Genomic DNA, 16,451 nt, shown 5'->3' on the forward strand with positions numbered 1-16,451 from the left:
TGCGCTCCCTGAGTTTATATTGATATATAGGAGGCATAAGACCCTTAAAAAGGAGATGTAAGTGTCACAACACATATTTGTATAAATAATTGATACCATATATCTTCAGCTGTTTATCTCTGCAGAAATCTAGTTAAGAGGAAACTATTTTAGTAAAGATATTTGTTGCTTATTAGAAAACTGATATGTGTTTATTGTAAAGAATGTTTAAGAAGGTTGAAATCAGAAAATGAAAATCTCCTGTTGTTCACCTATTACACTTACTAGTCTTTTATATATGATTATCTTTATTCCTGTTAAAAATTGGACTATAATTATACAATTTTATATTCTTCTTTATTCACTTTATATTAAATCAGAAGCATTTTCTTAGGAACTGAATATTCAAGGTAAACTACAGGTAAAGCTGATGAAGTCTAATCATTTAAGTAATCAGACATTGTTAGGTTCTAAACTTACTCGATTCAAGTTCAGTAAGGAAAAATCTAACTTTCTAATTATTAGATAAAATTTTAATGACACTAGATGTTTTAAATTCAGCAATTGATGAGTTTGCTTGGAAATCAATTAGTTCTTATAGCATGGCATTGAGTTGAATTAACTGTGCACATAAAAATTAGATGCTATATTTTAATTTATAGTAAAAGACTGGCATAAAAAAAAACCTAAGTATTGTTATACTCATGTAATCATATTTCTCCTATTCAAACTCATTTAAGATAACTAGTGTGAGGGGAATGCACAAGAACACCTCCCCAAAGCCGTTGGCTGAGAAAACAAGAGGGATGATTTTCATAAGTAACCAGCAGGGCTTGAAGACTGGAATTTCAAAGGTCTGTGTGCTTAGCCGTGAGGGCACTGTGCTGCTCCAAGAGAGAAGGCAGGCAAACAACCTGGGGGCAGAAACAGTGATCTGACTAATGCCTAGGACACATAGAAAGAAGATTATTCTCCCTTCTTGGAGTACTTCCCTGAGGGCAGCAGGCATGGAGACCCCTCTCCAGGGTCAAAGGAGCAGGTTGGCACTATTTGCCTCTCCTGCCCCTCAGCATAAACACAGAGCCACCTACAGTAAACAACATAGCAACAATATTGGATGCCTAGCCTGCTTATACCAAGTCTCACACCCCTGCATTCTGTTGGTACTACTCTTGTTGGTCAAGTTTGCCTCAGTCCAATCATGGTGGTCACCTTCCCCAGAAGACCAGCAGAAATCCCTGCCCACATCATGTCTCCCAGCCAGAGAGTTATGCAGTGCTTCAGTTCTAGTGGAAGTAGTATCAGGTCTCATTTAACAAGCAGACCAGAACACATCTAGTTAAACACTCCACATTCTGGCCAAGGACCAAACACAGCCCACTGTAGACAAGGAGAGCCATGCAGACAACTGGCCTGAAGGATAGAGCAGCCAAAAACAGCAGCAAAGTGCACACAGAATTTTCTTATGAAGGGCCAGGCCTTGGACACCATATGACCTTTTTCTTCATAAAGCCATTATGCTCAGGAGCAGGAAACATAACAGGCTTTTTTAATACAAAGAAGACAGAGATTTAGAAAAAATGCCAAGATAGAAGAATCCATCCCAAATGAAAAAACAGGTTAAGGTCAGGGCCAGAGATCTAAGTGAAACAGATATAAGTAACATGCCTGATCAAGAATTTAAATTAACAATCATAAGGATATTGCTGGGCCTGAGAAAAGAATGGAAAATTTCAGGGAGGCCCTTACCACAGAGTTAAAAAATAGAAATGAAAAATATAATAACTGAGATTCAAAATGGTCTTCATGCAGTGAGCACAAGGATGGAAGAAGCAGAGGAATGAATAAGTGATGTAGAAGATAAAATAACGGAAAATAATGAAGCTGAACAAAAGAGAAAAAGAGCTATGGAACATGAGAATAGACTTGGGGAACTCAGTGACTCCATCAAACAAAGTAACATTTGTAGTATAGGAGTTCCGAGGCAAGAGAAAGAAAAGGGGGCAGAAAATTTAATTGAAGAAATAATAGCTGAAAACTTCCCTAATCTGGGGAAGGAAACACATCCTTCCCCAAAAAGAGACACAAAAACTCCCATCAAAATCAATAAAAGCAGAGCAACACCAAGACACAGTGTAATTAAATTTGCAAAATATAGCAATAAAGAAAAAAAATCCTAGAAGTAGCAGACAAAAGAAGTCCCTAAGTTACAAGGCAAGCCCATAAAGCTAGCTTCAGATCTCTCAACAGAAACTTGGCAAAACAGAAGGGAGTGGCATAATATATTCAATGTGCTGAATTGGAAAATTCTGCAGCAAAAAAATACTCAATCCAGCAAAGCTATCATTCAAAATAGGAAAGATAAAGAGTTTCCCAGACAAACAAAAACTAAAGGAGTTTGTAACCACTAAACCAACCCTAAAAGAAATAATAAAGGTGACTCTTTGAAGAAAGGACCCAAATAAAATCACGAATGAAAGAGGAGAGATCACAACCAACACCACAGAAATACAAATAATCATAAGAGAATATTATGAAAAATTATATGCAAATAACCTGGGCAATCTGGAAGAAATGGACAAATTCCCAGAAACATACAAACTACCAAAACTGAAACAGGAAGAAATACAAAATGTGAACAGACCTATAATTAGTAAAGAAATTCAATCAGTAATCAAAAACCTCCCAACAAATGAGAGTCCAGGACTAGATGGCTTCCTGGGGGAATTCTTCTGGACATTTAAAGAAGAGTTAATGCCTATTCTTCTGAAACTGTTCCAGAAAATAGAAATAGAAGGTAAACTTCCATATTCCCTCTACAAGGCCAGCCTTACCTTGATTCTTGATTCCAAAATCAGAGACCCCACTGAAGAAGGAGAATGAGAGGCCAATATCCCTGATGAACATGGATGCAAAAATTCTCAACAAGTTACTAGCAAATCAAATCCAACAGTACATTAAAAGAATTATTCACCATGACCAAGTGGGATTTATTCCTGCGCTGCAGGGGTGGATCAATATTCACAAATCAATCAACTTGCTACACCACATTAATAAAAGAAAGGATAAGAACCATATGATCCTCTTAATAGATGTAGAAAAAGCATTTGACAAAATCCAGCATCCTTTCTTGATAAAAACCCTCAAGAAAGTAGGGATAGAAGGAACATACCTCAAGATCATAAAGGCCACATATGAAAGACCCACAGCTAATATCATCCTCAATGGGGAAAAACTGAGAGCTTTTCCTCTATGGTCAGGAACAAGACAGGGAAGTCCACTCCCACCATTACTATTTAACATAGTACTAGAAGTCTTAGTCTCAGCAATCAGACAACAAAAAGAAATAAAAGACATCCAAACTGGCAAGGAAGAAGTCAAAATTTCACTCTTTGCAGATGACATGATATGCTATGTAGAAAACCCAAAAGACTCCACCTAAAAATTGCTAGAACTGATATATGAATTCAGCAAAGTCACAGGATATAAAATCAATGCACAGAAATGTTGCATTTCTATACACCAACAATAAAGCAGCAGAGACAGAAATCAAGGAATCAATCCCATTTACAACTGCAGCAAAAACCATGAGATACCTATGAATAAACCTACAAACGAGGTAAAAGATCTGGTTTCTGAAAACTATAGGACACTCATGAAAGAAATTGAAGAGGACACAAAGAAATGGAAAAACATTCCATGCTCATGTGTTGGAAAAACAAACATTGTTAAAATGTCTATACTACCCAAAGCAATCTACACATTCAGTGCAATCCCTATGAAAATACCACCAGCATTATTCACAGAGCTAGAACAAACAATTCTAAAATTTGTATGGAACCAGAGAAGACCTTGAATAGCCAAAATAATGTTGAAAAAAAAAAAAAGCAAAGTGGGAGGCATCATGATTCCAGACTTCAAGCCTATATAACAAAGCTGTAATCATCAAGACAGTATGGTACTGGCGTAGAAACAGACACATAGATCAATAGAACACAGTAGAGAGCTGAGAAATGGACCCACAACTGTATGGTCAACTAATCTTCAACAAATGGTGTTGGGAAAATTGGGCACCTACATGCAGAAGAATGAATCTGGGCCACTGTGTTACACCACACACAAAAATAAATTCAAAATGGATGAAAGACCTAAATGGGAGACAAGAAATCATCAAAATCTTAGAGAAGAACACAGGAAGCAACCTCTTTGACCTTGGCCATAGCAACTTCTTTCTAGACATGTCTCCAGAGGCAAGGGAAACAAAACCAAACATGAACTACTGGGACTTGATCAAGATAAAAATCTTCTGCACAGTGAAGGAAACAGTCAACAAAATTAAAAGGTGACCTATGGAATGAGAGAAAATATTTGCAAATGACATATCAGATAAAGGGTTAATATCCAAAATCTATAAACAATTTGTCAATCTCAACACCCAAGAAACAAATAGCCCAGTTAATAAATGGGCAGGAGACCTGAACAGACACTTTTCCAAAGAAGACATATAGAAGGCTAACAGGCACATGAAAAGATGCTCAACATCGCTCATCATCAGGGAAATACAAATCAAAACCACGATGAGATACCACCTCACACCTGTTAGAATGGCTAAAATTAACATTACAGGAAACAACAGATGTTGGCTAGGATATGGAGAAAGGGGAACCCTCTTATCCTGTTGGTGAGAATGCACACTGGTGCAGCCACTCTGGAGAACAGTATGGAGGGTCCTCAAAAAACTAAAAATAGAACTGCCCTATGATCCAGCAATTGCACTACTAGGTATTTACCCAGAGGATACAAAAATAAAGATTTGAAGGGGCACATGCACCCCAATGTTTATAGCAGCATTAATCAACAATAGCCAAACTATGGAAAGATCCCAGATGTCCATCAGCTGATGAATGGATAAAGGCATTGTGGTATTTATATATAATAGAATACTATTTAGCTATCAAAAAGAGTGAAATCTTGCCATTTGCTATGACGTAGATGAAGCTAGAGTGTATTATGCTAAGCACAATAAGTCAGAGAAAGACAAATACCATGTGGTTTCGTACATATGTGGAATTTAAGAAACCAAACAGATGGACATAAGGGAAGGGAATCAAAAATAAGATAAAAACAAGGAGAGAGACAAACTATAAGAGACTAATAAACATAGAGAACAAACTGAGGGTTGCTGGTGGGGTGTTGGGCGGAGGGATGGGCTAGATGGGTGATGGGTATTAAGGAGGGCACTTGTTATGATAACTTACTGAACCACCCAGGTGCCCCTCGATTGTATCTCCTAAGTATCTTTCATGTTTATCTCATCTACACCAGTCTTAATTCAGGCCTATATTTTTCCTTGTCTTAATTACTTCATCAACCTCTTAATTTGTGCCCCTGCCAATAATTCTTCCCCCTCCCGTCTGTCTATCTCAGAGCTATCCGAATAACCTTGTGAGAATGCAAACATGATCATGTTATTTTCCTTTATATATTTCATTGGCTCCACGTTGCCTGATCCTACAAAAGACAAACTCTAGTGTGATGTACAAAATCTTTTGTGGTTTGGCCCTTGCATACCTTTTTAGCCATCTGTTACTGCCAACATTTATTTACTTTGCTCCAGCCAGATTCACTAGGGTCTATCATGTCCGTCAATTATTTTACATTCTATCTCTACTAAGTCAGTATATCCAAATTTTGTACTCCTGTTAAGCCACTGTTTGCTTGTTTTGGTCTCTGTCTTTCACATTCTTCCTCAATGTCTGCTAAGCCTTGATTAAACAAACAACTTCTACCTCAGAGTCAGGCACTAAAAAACTGATTGGAAACTCTAAATCCATCCAATCCATTTATTTTATCGTCTTTACTATCTTTGTTAACTTGAGCTAGTCATCTTCTGTCCCTAAGGATCGTCCCCTCTCCACTTAAGTATATAGAGTACCAATATTCTCAGAGCTGAATGTTTACCCTACCGTCACCTGTGCTGAGTGTCCCTCAATCCAGATATACTCTGTAATTCTCTCTTCATAGAAGAAAAAAAAAATTCAGTCTCCCAAATGGGGGTAAAGAAGTCTTCTGGCTCCATAAAGAGGTGAAGGGAGTTTGGGCGTATAATTTACTTCTAAACTAAACTTTCATCCTGTTTCCTCGTGTTTGGCTGTATCTTAACTCTTAGAGAAGTACAGCTGATTTCTGAGCCATTTGGAGGTTCTGCAGGGTAAACTTAAAAAATCATTTCTTACTTGGGTTAGGAGACTGCCTCTTTTGCATTAGCTAAATCTGTTACTATTTGTACATCTGTTTTCTATTTTTCCAAAATTTTGTTATTGTCCTTGCAGTTTATATCTTTTTTAAAAAAGCATTTTAATATTATTTTAGTGAGTTTCCAAGAGGGAGCAAAAGCTAGTGTGTATGTCCACTCTGGCATATTTACCTAAACTCCTCTTTCAAAACTGTTTGGAATTTTAAATTATTTCTGGCTTTACTTATTTTTCCACCAATCAGGAAGAGTTAGATGATCTCTCTCTTGTATTCCCATGACACTCTGTGTATGCTTTTGTTACGGAACTGATCCCATTGAGTCATATGTTGTTTTTAACTTGTCTCCCCTACCACACATTGTTATGTAACCAATCTACAGAACTTTTTCATCTGGGAAAACTGAAACTCTGTAACTCCCTTTATACACCTCTCCTCAGCCACCATTCTGCTTTCTGATTCTATGAGTTTGACTACTCTAGACACCTTTTAGAAGGGAATCATACATTATTTGTCTTTTTGTAGCTGGCTTTTTTCATTTAACATCTGTCCTCAATGTTTATCCATGTCTTCATATATGTCAAAATTTCTTTTTTTAAGGCCAAATTATATTCCATTGTATGTGTATACATTTTGTTTAGCCATTGATGGGTATTTGGGTAGCTTCTACCTTTTGACTATTGTGAATGATGCCGGTATGAGCATGATTGTACAGATACGTTTTCAAGAGACCCTGCTTTCAGTTCTTTTGGATGTATCCAAAAGTGTGATTGTCTTTTAAGATATTAAAGGCATATTTCTTTTTTAAAGAAAACAGTTTCCCCCTTTATAAAAAATAGAATGTTTTTCCTTTGGAGCTTTGATGATGTTTTGTTATGTTGAGATTCAGGTTATACATTCCTGGCCAGAATACTGCTTAAGTGACCTGTGTTTTTTAGAGTTTCACATTCAGAGGCACAATGTCCCTCTTAACCTCTTAGGGGTTATGTTAATTTTAATCACTCAAAGTGTTCTGTTTCTTTATTATATAGTTACTACTTTTTTTTCTTGCATCTTCTAAGCAATCTGTGGAAGAGACACTTAAGACCATGCAGATATTCTAGTTCTCATCAAAATTTCTACCCTTGAATTTAGCATTAATGCTTCTTGCCTAAATCAGTCTTTACTATGATGGCTGAAAAATGATGTTTTCTTTTCAAATTTTTATTTAAATTCTAGTTAGTTAACATATAGTGTAATATTGTTTTCAGCAGTAGAATTTAGTGATTCATTACATATAACACCCAGTGCTCAACACAAGTGCCCTCCTTAATACCCATCACCCATTTAGCACATCCCCATCCACCCCCCTCCCTTAATTCTCAGTTTGTTCTCTATTGTAAAGAATCTCTTATGGTTTATTTCCCTTTCTTTCTTTCTTTTTTTTCCCACCTTCCCATATATTCATCTGTTTTGTTTCTTAAATTCCACATATAAGTGAAATCATATGGTATTTGTCTTTTTCTGACAGACTATTTTGCTTAGCATGATACACTCTAGCTCCATCCATGTTGTTGCAGATGGCAAAGTTTCATTCCTTTTGATGGCTGAGTAATATTCCATTGTATGTATATACCACATCTTTATCCATTCAAAAATGATTTTTCAAATCCAATAAGGGCTATTTAATTTAAAGTTAATTATGAATTGTGTTAAATAGATCAATTGGAATGTCAAGTGGTCAATATATTAAATGTAAGATTTGCTGTTACTATTAAATATATATATTATACATGATAATCATTGAAGTATAATGATTAAACTGCTTCTGAAATTTTAGAATATAATAATTATAGTATTCCTATAAAGTCATTACATATTTTTAAAATTTAGATATATAGTGTACTTTTTTTTTTTTTTTTAAGATTTCACTTTTAAGAAATCTCTATACACAACATGGGGCTTGAACTCATAACCCCGAGATCCAGAGTTGCATGCTCTACCAACTAAGCCAGCCAGATGCCCCTATAGTGTGCTTTTCTTATTCTCAGTTTACAGATTGTTTACCAGGAACTCTACTGTCTGAATCCTCTTAGTGAACTCTATTTAATTAATGAGTAGTCAAATAATAGTCACCTTCTGCTATTGAAGAAAAACAAACTTTACAGTATGGAGTAGCTTTGAGAACTTTAGCTGAATGGAAAGTTACAAACTCGTTTTCCTTTTTAAAGCATAAGTCTCATTCTGTGTTTGTCTAAAACATTTAGCATCTCTTAAGTAGGTCTAAAGCTGTTACAGTTTCAAGCAATATGGCAGATTTGATGTTCAGAGAAACCTCTGGTAAAGAACACGGAAATGATGTATAAAATGTTAAAACATTTATAGGTTAAAACATATATATATGGGTGAGTTGGAAGCAAAGTAAGTGGAAAATATGAGGCTGTATGCAATGAGCAAGCCCAGTTCCATGGGGATAAAGGAGCTCTAGAACCCATTTTATCCTTGAGGTCACCTTCTGATCCCTCATGGCCCAACACCTGGGCATTAAGGAGGTGTTTCTGCTTGCATGGGGCGGGAGATAAGTTCTTATGGGCATGCTCAGAGGTAAGTCTGGACACTGCAGTGTAAAGCTGGGATCCCCAAAGGATAAAACTTTCTGTTAATGACGGGAAAATAACTGCCTTTCAGAATGACACCATTGGGGGACCTGGGTAGCTCAGTCGGTTAAACATCCTACCCTTGATCTCAGCTCAGGTCTTGATCTCAGGGTTGTGAGTTCAAGCCCTGCATTGGTCTCCGCACTGGGCGTGAAGCCTACTTAAAACAAAAACAGAATGACACTGTTTGTTTCATCCTTGGCTGTGAATGGAGTGGACAAAAAGAATCTCTCCTCATCACAGTTCTACTCTGATGTGGGTTTGGAGTTGGAATTCACACTGGCAAAAACAAATCTCAATATAAAAGTTCAGTTTAATGGTGCCTTGGGTTTGGGTGCCCTAAGATGGAAATCTTCTCTGAAGAAAAGTGCTTTAAATACTGGCTTTGAAGTATCCCCATAGTTAAAGTTCTAAGCATATACCTTTAGAGAGTGTTCTTGGGATCAACACATGTGGTAGGGAGAGGAAGGAAGCTCTTTTAGGCAGAGAAGTCAAGCTTCATTGAAGACCCAACAAAGGTTTCACTGATACTACAGGAAACTCTGGAGATGGGGTGATCCTTCAGAGTTCACTTGAGTTAGGACAAGAGGGTCAGGCCTTTTTGGATGAGCCGCCCTCATTGGATGTGGGCTGCTCCTGGAAGGAGCCTTGACCTTAGGTGAGACAGTATTCTTTAGACAAAGTAACCCCAAAGAGGGCCAATAGCCAAGAGCCACTTTCTGGCAGGATTCCTAGCAGCTGTGGAAAAAGTTCACATTCCTGAAAGGGAATCCAGCTAGTTCATCATAATGTCTACCACAGTGAGCAAAGAAAACTTATAGGTGAACATAGCAAACACTGACTTTATAAATCAAAATAATATTGTCTATTTTGTGTGGTTAAAATAAAAATAGAACTAAAAATTTCAGAATCATAGTATTTGGAGGGGAGTGATTGGAATTAATGCCTTCTAAGATCTGTTATATGGTAGAATACTATACAGCAGGAAAAAATTAATGCCATACAGCTTCATGTTCCAACATAAACAGCAAGATTCTTTGAATGGAAAAAGTGTGATATCATTTATGTGAAGTTTAAAAACCATCAACACCAAACACTATATTGTATATTAAGGATACATACAAATATGATAAAACTTAACAGGTATTAGTAACACAAAATTCAAAGCAAGAATTAGGGAAGACACACAGAGGGCTTCCATAGCACTGTAACACTATTTCTTAATCTAGGTGTGGATACACAGAAATTTTTTTTATTGTAATTCCTTTAACTATACATATATGTATTATATATGTAGTAAATTATTTTTTAAAAAACTCTATTAAAGTAGAGTTTAAGGTATTTAGAAGGGAGAAATCTGCTGGTTTTGGTGACCAACGTATGCTAAAGTTATCTCCTAGGTTAGTATTCAGCTGTGCTAATCTGGATCCAGTCAAGTCTACTGAGAATTAATCAGAAATGAATGATCAGTTATATGATTGAGTCATCTCCATTTGATTTATCAAATTTGCCCTCAAACAGGGGATGGGATTGCTCTTTTACAGGCCTTTCAGATCCAGTAAATGATGAAATTTGAAGTTTGAAAATGATTCTAAATTCTGCAGTAAGTTTTTGTTAGATGAATTCAATATATAATAGTTATCACAGTAAATACTCAATGCAACATCTACATCAATAAATATAGAAGCTCTACTTTTTTCTCTTAAAATCTGTCTCATCCATAAAAATCAGAGAAAGCAGCTTTGAATTCAACAGGAAGATAGTGAGCTCTGTTTCTCTGGAGACATACAGTCGAGCTTAAATGACCTGTTAAAAATAGTGTGAGAATAAGTTTGTATTGAAAGAAAGGGTTAGTGGGGCGCCTGGGTGGCGCAGTCGGTTGAGCGTCCGACTTCAGCCAGGTCACGATCTCGCGGTCCGTGAGTTCGAGCCCCGCGTCAGGCTCTGGGCTGATGGCTCGGAGCCTGGAGCCTGTTTTCGATTCTGTGTCTCCCTCTCTCTCTGCCCCTCCCCCATTCATGCTCTGTCTCTCTCTGTCCCAAAAATAAATAAAAACGAGGAAAAAAAAATTAAAAAAAAAAAAAGAAAGAAAGGGTTAGAATAGATAGCCTCTAAGATGCTTTTGGACTTTACTAAGATTACATACTTTTATGTTTGATTCAGTGTTTCTTACTTCCCATTTCTCTTCAGGAGGCGTTTTCCTGATAACTCTCCATTAGGGTAGTCTTTGTTTAATAAATGTAAATCAACCAGAGTTCTTTAGAGAGAATATTTTTCTCTAGTGTCATGGATTTTTGAGTGCAGGAAACTTGAGCTGTGTGACTTTAAGCAAATTAATTAGTGTCTCTGGACTTTGGCTCATACATCTATAAAATGAGAAGATTGCAGCTGATATAAGTTTTAAATGGATATGTGAAATTTTCCTATCAATTCTAGAACTCCCAAATATTTATGACTTATACAGACTTATGGTACCATGGACTTCTCCATATATTCTCATTTTGAATATAGTCACTACTATTTCAGAAAACTAAAAAACTTGAAATAGCCTTTGTTACCTCTTAATACTTTTCAGAGGAAAATACAAGATAATGTTTTTTTAAAAAACAGACTCTATTTCACTGTGTTCTGAAATTGATTGTAACTTAACCTTCAGATTAGTTATTTTGAATATCCCTGCAACGCAAATGTCTCATATTTTTTTAATTTTACAACGCTATAATTTTTGAATGACACTTTAATTCTTATGTCTATACCAGTATTCTTGCACTTTTAATTTAAACTATTAAGGGAATATTTTACAATATATTAGGTAAAAATGCTAATATTTGGGTCAAAAACTAATAAAATTACATATAAATTAAATATGGGTCAAAAGCATAATTTTAGTTTTATTCTCCCATTTGATTATGCTGGGAAATTTTTAATTATTTTAAATTATTGCATACAGGATAGCCCATTAATAACTTCCCATTCAATTTATTAAGGTTAAGAAGTTACTAAAGGTCAATTATAGAGGAAAATAAATCAAGGCAGAATTACATGATTGTTTCACATCTTATCAAGCAGGAAACTCTAAATTGCAAATAACTTTATTACATCCTCTAAATTGCATAAACCTTAGGTTTCTGTTATTATGTCCTTGTCACTATTCTTAATGTTTCACTGTGCAACAAAATTATGAGTTGCAGTCAGTGTATTAGCTTTAATAGAGCTTTCAAAACAAATACCACAGCTGGGTGGCTTAAATAAAGAAATTTATTTCTCACAGTTCTGGATGCCACAAGTCCAAGATCAAGATGTCAGCAGATTTGGTTTCTCATGAGGCCTCTTTCCTTGACTTGCAGATGGTTGTCTTCCCACATGCCTTCACTTGGTCTTTCCTCTGTGTGCACACATCCCTGATGTATCTATTTGTGTATCTAAATTTCCTTTTTTTGTAAGGACACCAGTTAAATTGGATTAGAACCCATCCTAACGGTTTTATTTTAACTGAATCACCTTTTTAAATGCCCTACTCTAAATATAGTCACATTCTAAAATACTGAAGGTTAGAGATTTAACATATGAATTTGGGGGGTACAGTCAATGAAATTGTATATGGTTTTCTTACCTACCATAGAAGTTTTCAAGAATGAAAATTATTGATTCTGTGCAAGTGGTTTGCATGCTCTGTATAGTTGTTTGTTTGCACTGTGACTTATGGCAGGTTAACTCAGGATGAATGATAGGACACACTTTATGAGTGCTCTGTGATTTTAAGTCAGGTAATTGAAGTTCTCTTCAAAAAGACATCGTAATTTGAATCAAATTTGTATGTCTTTTGCTAATTTATCTTCCTCTAGTTGCCCTTTCGTATGAGGCCCTTGGAACTATCTTTAGTTCTTACATTATACCATCAGTGGTCTCTTCCTCTTCAAAATCAATTGACTTTTTTTTTTTTAATCTAAACTACTTTCTCCTTCTTGAAACAATCTCTTCTTTGTTGTTGTTGTTGTTGTTGTTGTTGTTGTTGTTGTTGTTGTTAGTTCATGTCTTTTATTAACCCATATACAATTACTTGTCTTCCAGGGGTAACTGGGTGGTTCAGTCAGTTAAGCATCCGACTTCGGCTCAGGTTGTGATCTTGTGGTCTGTTGAGTTCAAGCCCTGTGTCAGGCTCTGTGCTGACAGCCCGGAGCCTGAGCCTGCTTTGGATTCTGTGTCTCCATCTCTATCTGCTCCCTCTCGCTCACACACAGTCTCTCTCTCTCTCAAAAATAAACATTAAAGTAAAATAAAACAAAAAAACAATTACTTGTCTTCTGGTTTGTTGAAGCAACAGTGTAACAACATTTGCCACAATAATGTCTGTCAAAAGTGACTAGTCATAAAAGTGTCTAGTCATTAAAACTCCAGCATCACATTCATCTGAAGGGCATTCCCGACAAAGGTGACTGATTTTGCCATTCTCATCCACCTTATAGTATTTCAGGATGGCCAGTTTAACCTTTCTCTTATGCTTATTCTTCTTGGGCATGGTGTAAGAGACTTCTTCCTTTTCTTAGCACCACCACAGAGTCCCAACACAAGATGGAGAGTGGACTCCTTTTGAATGTTGTAGTCAAAGTACATCCATCTTCCAGTTGCTTGCCAGCAAAGATCGGTCTCTGCTGATCAGGAAGAGTTCCTGATCCTGAATCTTGGCCTTCACATTTTCTATTGTATTTGAAGGTTCAACCTCAAGAGTGATGGTCTTCCCCATAAGAGTTTTCATGAAAATCAGCCTCTTGGCAGTGGTTCCACCACAGATGGTGGATCAGAAAGTCCTCTCTTTGTTTTGACATCATAGTTTTCTGGTTCTTTTCCTTCATAGGTTTCTCTTTCTTTTGTTTTCCTTATCTGAAATCTTTTGTATTTAGACTCTTCCTTTAGGTGACTTCTATTCTATGGTTTTATATATCATCCATATGCTGGCAATGTCATTGTTTATATTTCTGTACTAGAACTCTCCTCCAAGCTTTAGACTCTTCTATCAAACTACCTATTTCTTATCTTAACTTGGATGTCTCACAGTTAGAATAGTGTTTGACACATATCAGTACTATATGAGTATTAGCCATTATCTTTGTTTTCTTTTTAATAAATGGCACTATCATCTCTCCAGTTATTTAAGCTAGAAACCTTGATTTCTCCCTTTTCTTCTCCTCTTAATCCAGTTCATCACTTGTGTCTTCAGGATACATCTTGCTTGTATACACTCTCTTCATCTCCATTTTCACCACCCTAATCCAAACACAGCATCATCGCTTACCTGGCTAACTGCAAATATCCCCAAACTATAGGCTGTTTAACATAGTGATTAAGAACCCAGGCTTTGGAATTGAACTGGCTAGGTTTAAATCCTGGCTCCACCACTTACAAGTTGTATGAACTTTGGTGACCTCTATTTCTTTATTTCTTCTTAGTGCCTCTGTTTCTTTATTTATAAAAAAAATAGTAATAATAACAGCAACAACAACAATAATCCTTACCTCATAGGATTGTTACAAGGATTAGATGAGATACTGCATGTACAGGGCTTAGAATCACAGCTAAAAATTCAATATAAATTGGCCATTCTCAGATTTGCACAGGAGCAAGAGTGGTCTTTATTCAAATTGCTAACTTCTAACATTTTAAAAAATAAAGTCTTTCAGTTATATAAAAAGATTTACTAAATTATATAAGACAGGTGATTACAGAGGGGTATACAAATACCTGTATACCCCTCTGTAATCACCTGTCTTTTTGCATCCTCACCCACCTAACTACCATCCTGAGTTTGGTATTTATTATCTCATACTTGTCTTTATACTTTTGATGCATATGAATATATCTCTAAACAATGTATAATATTTTTTTACATGCCTGATAACATATTGAACATATTCTTTGCGTCTCCCTTTTTTTCTTCAACGTGTTTTTAAGATTTGTCCACGAGGGTACATGTTGCTGTTTCATTCATTCTTTTTTACTGCTGCATAGTAGTCCAATGAATAACTTTTGTCCCTTTCTTACTGGTATGTTATCTTTAAAGATTTAATTTGTGGGGCTTTATATCTTATTTTGTTAATAATTTATTAGCTATGTGCATGTAGGTACCCTCTCTCAGGCTATGGCTTTTCTTTTTACCTTTGTAATGGCATCTTGTGATGTATATTTTTTATGTTAAAATAATCAGTCTTCTAACTTACAGTTAGGGATTTTATGTCATGTTTTCAAAAGCCTTCAAAGCCCAAAGTTGCTAAAGACATTTTCCTATATGCTCTCCCAGACATATTTCTTTGTACATTTTTGTTTTTAACACATATGGATTTAACTTTTGATACAGTTTTGAAATAAGGATCCAGTTGTTTTTAAATTTCGAGAATCAGTTTTTCCCTCACCAATTATGAATAGCCTAACTATTCTCCACTGATAAGAAGTTCCCTTTTTGTCATATATCAAGTTATTATACAGGGTTTGGTCTGTTTCTGAGCTGTGTTCTGTTAGTCTGTTAATCGCTCCTGACTGTTTCACTGACTTAATTATTTTAGTTTCATGGTAAGTCTTGATAACTGACAGGACAAGTTTCTTCATCTTATTGTTCTTCAAAAATCTTTTGACGATTCTAGGCCTTTTACCTATTTTCTTGCCTTTAAAAGAGCTTTGAAATGTAAAAAGTGATATTTCCTTGTTTTCTTTTAAATTTTTTTTTTCAACGTTTATTTATTTTTCGGACAGAGAGAGACAGAGCATGAATGGGTGAGGGGCAGAGAGAGAGGGAGACACAGAATCGGAAACAGGCTCCAGGCTCTGAGCCATCAGCCCAGAGCCCGACGCGGGGCTCGAACTCACGGACCGCGAGATCGTGACCTGGCTGAAGTCGGACGCTTAACCGACTGCGCCACCCAGGCGCCCCTTCCTTGTTTTCTTTTAAAATAAATGTTTGTTTACCTTTACCACATGAGACACACTCTGTTTCCTACTAGATTTAATTCTGTTCCATTCCATTGTACTTCACCTGAAATATGTTTTCTTTCAAAATAAATATGGCTACCATTTATCAAATACATATTTTGCTCACAGTGCATACTTGCAGACATAAATTCTAAGTGCTTTATATACATTATCATATTTTGTCTATAGCACCCCTATGAGATACTACCATCCTAATTATGTAGAGAAGGAAATTGAGACCCGGAAAAGTTTAAAAGTATTTCTAAAAGTCAGAAAGATGGTAAGTTGGAGATCAGAATTTGAACTGAGTTCAAACTCCAAAGTTTACTTTTATATCTGGATACAACTGGTTTTCTTTCATTATTGTTAAGGTTTATTGTTTATTAGCTACATTTTTCTCTAAATTGATGGTTTATAATCACTTGACATTCTTCTGTTATGATGCTAGTATTTTTCTTCTGATTTATAAAAGCTTTTTCTGTATCAATGATATTCCCCTTTGTCCTTCATTGCATTTTTTTTTCTGCATTCTTTTGCCTTTTGGTTTTGTGCATAATTTTTATATGGTATAGTTGAATTTTAATGTAGCCATTGTATCTTTTATTTTTCCTGAAAGAATTAGCA

General features: G+C 35.9%; 1 protein-coding gene and 1 pseudogene across 3 annotated transcripts in view; one reads left to right on the forward strand and one right to left on the reverse strand.

The window, feature by feature from the left end:
- The window catches only part of CEP57L1 (centrosomal protein 57 like 1), a 78,504-nt gene that overhangs the window by 26,913 nt on the left and 35,140 nt on the right, over nucleotides 1–16,451 (forward strand). The gene's annotated exons all lie outside the window — the stretch shown is intronic.
- On the reverse strand, nucleotides 13,161–13,658 carry LOC112862686 (ubiquitin-ribosomal protein eS31 fusion protein pseudogene; annotated as a pseudogene).

This window comes from Puma concolor, chromosome B2, assembly GCF_028749965.1.
Source record: "Puma concolor isolate L17-30 chromosome B2, mPumCon1.1.hap2, whole genome shotgun sequence".
NCBI classification, from domain to species: Eukaryota; Metazoa; Chordata; class Mammalia; order Carnivora; family Felidae; genus Puma; species Puma concolor.